Below are 7,110 nucleotides of genomic sequence, written 5' to 3' on the forward strand. Positions count from 1 at the left end.
TCAGTATTTTGTATTTATTTATTTGATACAGTATTTCCAATATTTATGGCCTTACTTTTAAGTGCCTACTTTTTCAATAATACAGTGGGCTTCCTAGGCTTGCAATCAGATTATGCTGTCTTGTTTAATTCCTACTGGAATCCAGTGCGGGTATCCACAATTTGAACTTTATTCACACAAATCCACATTCAGAATGACTGCCAGGGTTAGTAAAATGACTAAATGAGACTACCTCAACCATTAAACTGGAACACCATTTCCAGTAACGGGTGGAATAAATCCACTAACAGATTGGATTTCTTTAGAAACATTTATGTTATTTATCTTTCTGTAGCATACAATACATTTATTGATTAATTAATCAATCAGTGTACATGCAAAACAACACTGATATGAAAACAATAAAAAGAAAAATCTTAACTGCAATAGAGCATGCTGGGAAATATGATAATGATGGGTGTGGTTTTGCTAGCTAAACAGACCAGRTTGACCAGCTAGAGACCATGCTGGACCAGCATACCAGCATCAGACCAGCACTGACCAGCATAGACCACCATGGACCAGCTTGACCAGCTGTTTTTTTCAGCAGGGACTGATTTGACGAGTGTTGAATGAGTTAACTGTAGGGTTGCAAAACTCTCCCTGGTTTTCACGAAATCCCGGTTGGAGGATTCCCAAGTTTCCTGCTTATTCTCTCCTGATTCCAGGAAACTTCCAAAATTCCAAGGTTTTCTAGAAATCCTAGAAATTTTGCAAACCTAGATACCTGGAAGGACTTGGCGCTGTTGAGGTAGAGGGTCTTTCTGTGCCACAAGTTGCCTTGGTCGCCGTAGCGAACCCACAGCATGTGACCGCGGCCATGGTCTTCATGTATACGGCCAGGCGGAACAACGAGACCCAAACGTGGTAGTAGAAACAGAACACACAGGGGTGCTGGGGGCCGGTTGCGATACCGGGGGGTAGGCTGGAACACTGGGCAGGCCAACACTGGGACTCGATGTTCAGGTAGTGACCGTTAACATTGCCCAGGGTGTTTTCCTTTCAGGTTCCAGTTTGCAGGGTGCGCGTGGGGCCCAGGGTGCGCGTCCAGTCAAAGATGAGAGAAGAGGAGTTGGAGAGGAAGACAATATGGACTGAGTGAACAATGCCTTCCTGTTATCATGTCACACCATATCGCGGTATAAGAGCCAAGTGCTGAGCCAAAGCTTTCTTATGTTGTTGTTTATTCTATTATCTCACACATGTACATTCTATTTTGACCTTATGGTTGCCTCGTTCTGTCTGTCTGCCTATGTGCGTGTACCTCACATCAGTTGTCCTCTTTTGAGCCGTCCCCACAGTCTAGCAGGTCACACAGCTGCTGTTGCGACACATACATTCGGCTCCGCATGCAGTGAAAGTGGGTGTGGCTGGGGCACTACCCCGTCTCGCAACGAGCAGTTCTGGAAGCAGATGTCGTCCAGGGCGGAGACTCTGTCGAACACGCCCAGGTTGATCTTGGCCAATGAGAACTGGAAGGGCTGGTTGATGCTGCCCAGCTGCACCATGACCTGCTTCCAGTGGTTGCTTTGGTTATAAAGCGTTTGCCACAGCACAAAGGTGTTGTTCACCCCAGCGATACGCAAGGACATCTCTGCAGCCCCTACCGAGAGGCCTGAGTTATAATGCCTAGGTGGGTGGAGGTAGAGGGACACTTGGGCTGCGTCCCAAATGACATGCTTTTCCTTATATGGTGCATTAGTTTTGACCAGGGTCCGTAGGTTATCATTTGGGATGTTGTAGCCTTCAACATACTACTGATACATAACAGTCATTTGACCAGGTTGGTATGCAACCTATTACAGTTTGCTGTTCAAGTGTACTTCATCTCTTGAGATGATGAGGTAATGATTCGTCCAGGAATGATAATGCAACATGCTGGACATTGCTCTAGAGAAAGATTACATTTATAAACTCTCAAAGTGCAATTTTCTGCCAAAGGTAACATTCCAATCATCTACAGGAAAAATACAATCTGTCCTCTGACAGGGATTTTAAACAGCCATAAAACAAGGCATCCCAGAGGGGAAACAGCATTGGGCCGAGTGCTGAACCCTGAGGCACACCGGTGTGGAAACAGCATTGGGCACAATGCTGTACCCTGAAGCACCCCAATGGCGTGTTTAAGACAACAGTGGGAGATTTTCATTTGGGAAAAAGTCTGTTTCCCTCGTTAGTAGGTGAATGGAGGAGTATGCTTCCCTCCTTGATTACCTACTTTGGCAGAGGATGCACAAGAGTATCCTCCCGGCTGCTAGCGGATAGGTATTTTAAAATCTGTTGTTTTCTTGAAGGAGAAAAGCATGCACACATTTAAAAACAATATTCTGCTTATCCTTTTATCTCCAACTAACTACATTTGTTTTTATCACTTACATTTATTTTGGGATTCCACCTCTGCAAACGTAATTTGCCTGATGACTCAAGAGGGGAGAAGAGGAATAGACATCTAGGAAATGCTGCTACTGTTCTTCAAGACAAACATAAAGTGGCTTACAATGAGATGGGATAGTTTTTCAAAACCAGAGGCAGAGGATAACTTTACAACACAGCATAAAAACCTGAAAATACCTGAGCTGAGAGAAATGGACAGAGGGAAGYACAGGAAAGAGGAAGGACACATCATATAAAATAAACGTACAAAATGGCCTGACCTCCACAAGAAGTTGACTATCCAGACAAAAAAAACCTTGACAATACCGAAAGGAGGAAGAGCAAATAAAGTTTGGGAGCAGGTGAAATATTGTATTGTTTTTAATACCAGGCAGGAGAGATGTTGATATCCTCTCTATTATTCAGATGGCTGAGAAAGCGTTTTTTCTCTCCAGCCGCCACTGCTCTCTGTGGCTCTGTACCAGCCAGTGCTTTTTCTGAAGAAGTGATTTAATCTGTGAGTAATATTATTTTCAAACTGACAGCGTCGAGCCGACTCCCACACAYCATCTTATCAGGCTATCACACCTCTGTGCTTATTCCATTAGATCGCTCGGTGGGGGTGGAGGATATAACTGCCATTTTCAGACCACAGTATTACTTAGTTTTGGTTCGACGTGTTACATGCGGCTTGCCGACACTTGCTGTTAGCAAGTCACATGTAACACCCTGGACCAGAGCCAAGTCTTACTGTGCTTTTTGGAGTGTTGTGTTGACAGCGTCCCTCCCTCCTACCCTGGCTGCTGTTGGTGGAATAGTCCAGAGGAGGGATCTGGCCCTGGTGGCCCAGTAGTACAGTCGAAGCCATCACCCTGGGCAAAGTCATACTCATGCCAGCCGCAGGAGTCGCCCTCAAAGTCACAGAGGGAAGCTGGGTGAATGTAGTAAGTGTATTTAACGCTTTCATGTGTTATCCTCTTGGATTTATTTGTAAAATAAATTAAACTGTACTAACTTTTTACCCCAAAWTAAATAAAATCAACAAGACAATGGATTTATTTGCCCCTAGCAGAGGGGGAGTCAATTCCAACTACGTTCCAGTCAATGCACTGATTGATTTGCTTTCCTACAGTGAAATTCAATAAGAATGGAACTGTACCCCATCTCTGGCCTCTAGACTTCATCTGACTATTTCCTACCGTAGACTACATTGGACAATGAAGGATGCTCTTACATAAAACGTCAAACACCTGAAGGATCACATGTGATCGATTGAACTGATATAGCCGACAACTGTAGCAAAAATAATAATAATCATTGAAACTGCAAAAASCCTGAAGGTGTAGGATAGCACCTTGGACACGCCAAAGGGGGTTTATGGGATTTAGAGTGTGGTGTGTTTGTTACTTGGAAACAGGGTTGGCAACAGCTGACTTCATCCTCCCTGCCAGGACAATGTGGGGTGAAGTCACACACCTTGCCCTCATCAATGCACTCCCCACTGGCACAGGCGAAGGAGGAGGGGGGGCACAGAGGGGCTGGGGATGGGGACACACTGCTCTCTGGGGCTGGGAATGAAAACAGATAAAGATCAGAGGAAGGAATACACACATCACAACACATGACAATGCTATTACCGGTAGTAGAAGCAACAGCTAGTCATGTGCACTAGGGACAGTGTACCGGAGGCCCTTCAGTGCTTCAGTAGCTCAGACAGAGCTGTGTTATGAGTTGTACCACATGCAGACGCTTACACAAAAGTCATACATCTTATTACATGCATTTTTCATTAAGTTCCACTCGTGGGAACTCACTGTGCACTAATGCGCTCCTCTTGAATCCATTTTCATCATCCGTAAGAGTAAGTACACTATGTTGTTATGTCAAAGACGATTTGGATTGGACCGTGAATTGATGAGAACCAATGGGAGCGACTAGTTATTTCGATTGGATTATCACCTCGGCCACACCAGAGTCGAGACAAAGCTATCGCCGCTAATTAATAAGCCGTAGACTCCATCTCTTAATTGGACAGAAATGCAATTCTGTCTTTTATATGAGAATCATCGGAAACACGATGAATCAAAATAGTCACATTTTCTTTTTTGTATTTTTCACCCCTTTTTTCTCCCCAATTTCATGGTATCCAATTGGTAGTAGTTACAGTCTTACAGTCATCGCTGCAACTCTCGTACGGACACGGGAGAGGCGAAGGTCGAGAGCCATGAGTCCTCCGAAACACAACCCAACCTAGCCTCACTGCCTCTTGACACAATGCCCATCCAACCCGGAAGCCAGCCGCACCAATGTATCGGGGGAAACACTTGTGGCGAAATCCTGCACGGAGCCTTCACGTGCGCTGCCACTTTAAGAGCACATCAGCAGTAAGGAAGGAGGAACTAAAGGGTGGCGCGACAGTTTGATTGTGTGTGCTATTCTTCAGAAGTTTTGTTTGTTTTCAGCGTCTGTAGTTTATAAAGTATTTAACTCAATCATCGGTGTGATCGCTCTAGGTCGTGGTTGTTTTAGTTTGGCCGGTTATGGATCGCATGGATTAGTAGCAACATTGTTGCGAAGTTTTAACATACAAACCATCGGACAGTCAGACAGTACACCAGCACGCCTGAAGACCACAGCTAAGATCTCTTGTTCTCTTTCTCTCTTTCTCTTCCCTCTATCGTTCCAGTGCTTTACCCTGCAACAGACTCTCTATTTTTCAAATGCACTTCCCATTGAAGTTCATTAGAGCTGGACTATTATTGCCCTGCCAGAAGTATTTGGGTGGACATTTTAGTTAAAAGGGAGGTTGCTTGCAAGTTGTGTATTGTTATTTGAACTGTATTGAGGTGGGGTGTACTAATGACATGTGGCCGAGAAGATTGTGGACATTTTTGGTAGTGGTACTCTCTCTATTCTACTCTTTTCCTTTCGGCATGGTTAATACCTGTCTGGCGCCCGAACAAAATCTTTCTTTACCCCTCTCTAATAAATACTGCTACAGAATTGGCGCCCGAACAGGGACTTGAAGAGAAACACCCATGACACCATCCACACAAGGTTGAATCATGTCTTTTGTTGGAACCCCATACTGTGTCAATGTGGACACACCTGATGGTAATCATGTTCGGGATTCTTTCATTGTGGAAGGACTCGATGGACTAATGGAGTTGGATAGCACTGACCCTAATCCCCAGGCTTCCGGCTCGCCTATAACATCTCCATCATTACCCTCCCCTCAACCTCTTCCTGTTACCCTGCCCAGAGAGACTGGGAGAGGTGTCTCTGTGATCACTGGACAAATGGAACATCAATGGACACACACCAATCATAGTTTGACAATGCAGGAGAATGCTATTCGCAAACTCAGTGAATGTGTGGAGGCTCATCAGACAGATGTGCAGCTGAGGTTGGATTACCTTCCCTGTCAAATGGAGGAAAACCAACAACAAATTGTTTGAGACAGAAATATTTACAAGATTCTCTGAAGCAGGATATTCAAGGAAAACTGCACCGGTTCAAAACACAAATGGAAACGAACCATCATCAAGTCATAATCTTTCTTGAGGAGGAACAAAAACGGAGAGCAGAGGAGTCAGCCTCTGCTGTGAAGGGAGTGTGTTCTTATCTGAAGGAAGTTATGGAGGACATGAAGAACTCTCTCACAGGGGAACTACGATTTTTAATTGAACAGACTCAAAAGGACACCGTTAATGAGATGGAAAAAGCACAGAAGGCCACAGACCMTCAACTGGAAGAGCTGCACCAGGAGGTAATGCAGTGCTTTTCCCTTCTGGACAAATCTTTTGCACCTCCCTCAGGATTTACCTCTGCCACTGGCTTGGCCAGTAAGGGAATAGGAACAGTTAGCACTACAAAAACCCCTCTGAAGATACTGTTAAACAGAACTCCCGCTGCCACTGTCAGCATCTAGAGTGCTCCCTCCCTATCAAACTACTTTTTCCCACTTTTGGCAGCCCAGAAGATGATGTTGATCCACTGTTTTTCTTATCTAAGTGTAATGATTTTCTTTCTATCCGGCCCCTTACTGACTGGGAGGTTCTTGCCACCCTCCGCAGTGTTCTCCATGGTACAGCAAGAGACTGGTGGGAGATAGCCCGTGAACATGTGTCAACCTGGGAGCAGTTTCAAAAAGTATTCCTCTCAGCCTTCCTCTCAGAGGACTATGGGGATGAACTGGCGGAACGTGTTCGTAACAGAGTCCAGGGTGAAGCAGAGCCAATACGGGACTTTGCCTTCTCCTATCGAGTTCTARGTAGGAGATGGAAGGCTGACATTACTGAGCAGGAGATGGTCAAACTCATTCTTAAGAATATGGTTCCCCGTCTTGCTAGTCAACTTCGAGAACGTGTGCAGAATGTGGATGATCTGGTGCGTCTGGGGACTAGTTTGAGAAGGACTGGAAGCCTCCAAACTAAAAACCCTGTTCCCTCATCCCAGTATACCCATAACTCTCCTGGGGCTAAACCATCTCAGATATTTGTACCCAAGATCCAGGTCAAAAGTCCAGTGATGTGTTGGAGGTGTAAAGTCCAACATCRTCCAGGTTCTTGCCCGCTCTATGTCCAGCGTCAGGATTCAGGGAAAGGACAGAAGACCGAAAGTCTAGACAGACGTGCTGGCTTGCATACAATTGGGTCAGCCTTAATGCCCACCATGAAGCCTTTAGACATCACAACT

The 7,110-nt window shown here is 45.2% G+C and overlaps 1 pseudogene; it reads right to left on the minus strand.

Moving 5' to 3' along the window:
- Window positions 1–1,631, minus strand: part of LOC111973575 (MAM and LDL-receptor class A domain-containing protein 1-like) — a 41,232-nt pseudogene extending 39,601 nt beyond the window's left edge.
- Between the last annotated feature and the right edge of the window lie 5,479 nt (window positions 1,632–7,110).

This window comes from Salvelinus sp. IW2-2015, linkage group LG14 (genome assembly GCF_002910315.2).
Source record: "Salvelinus sp. IW2-2015 linkage group LG14, ASM291031v2, whole genome shotgun sequence".
Lineage (NCBI taxonomy): Eukaryota > Metazoa > Chordata > Actinopteri > Salmoniformes > Salmonidae > Salvelinus > Salvelinus sp. IW2-2015.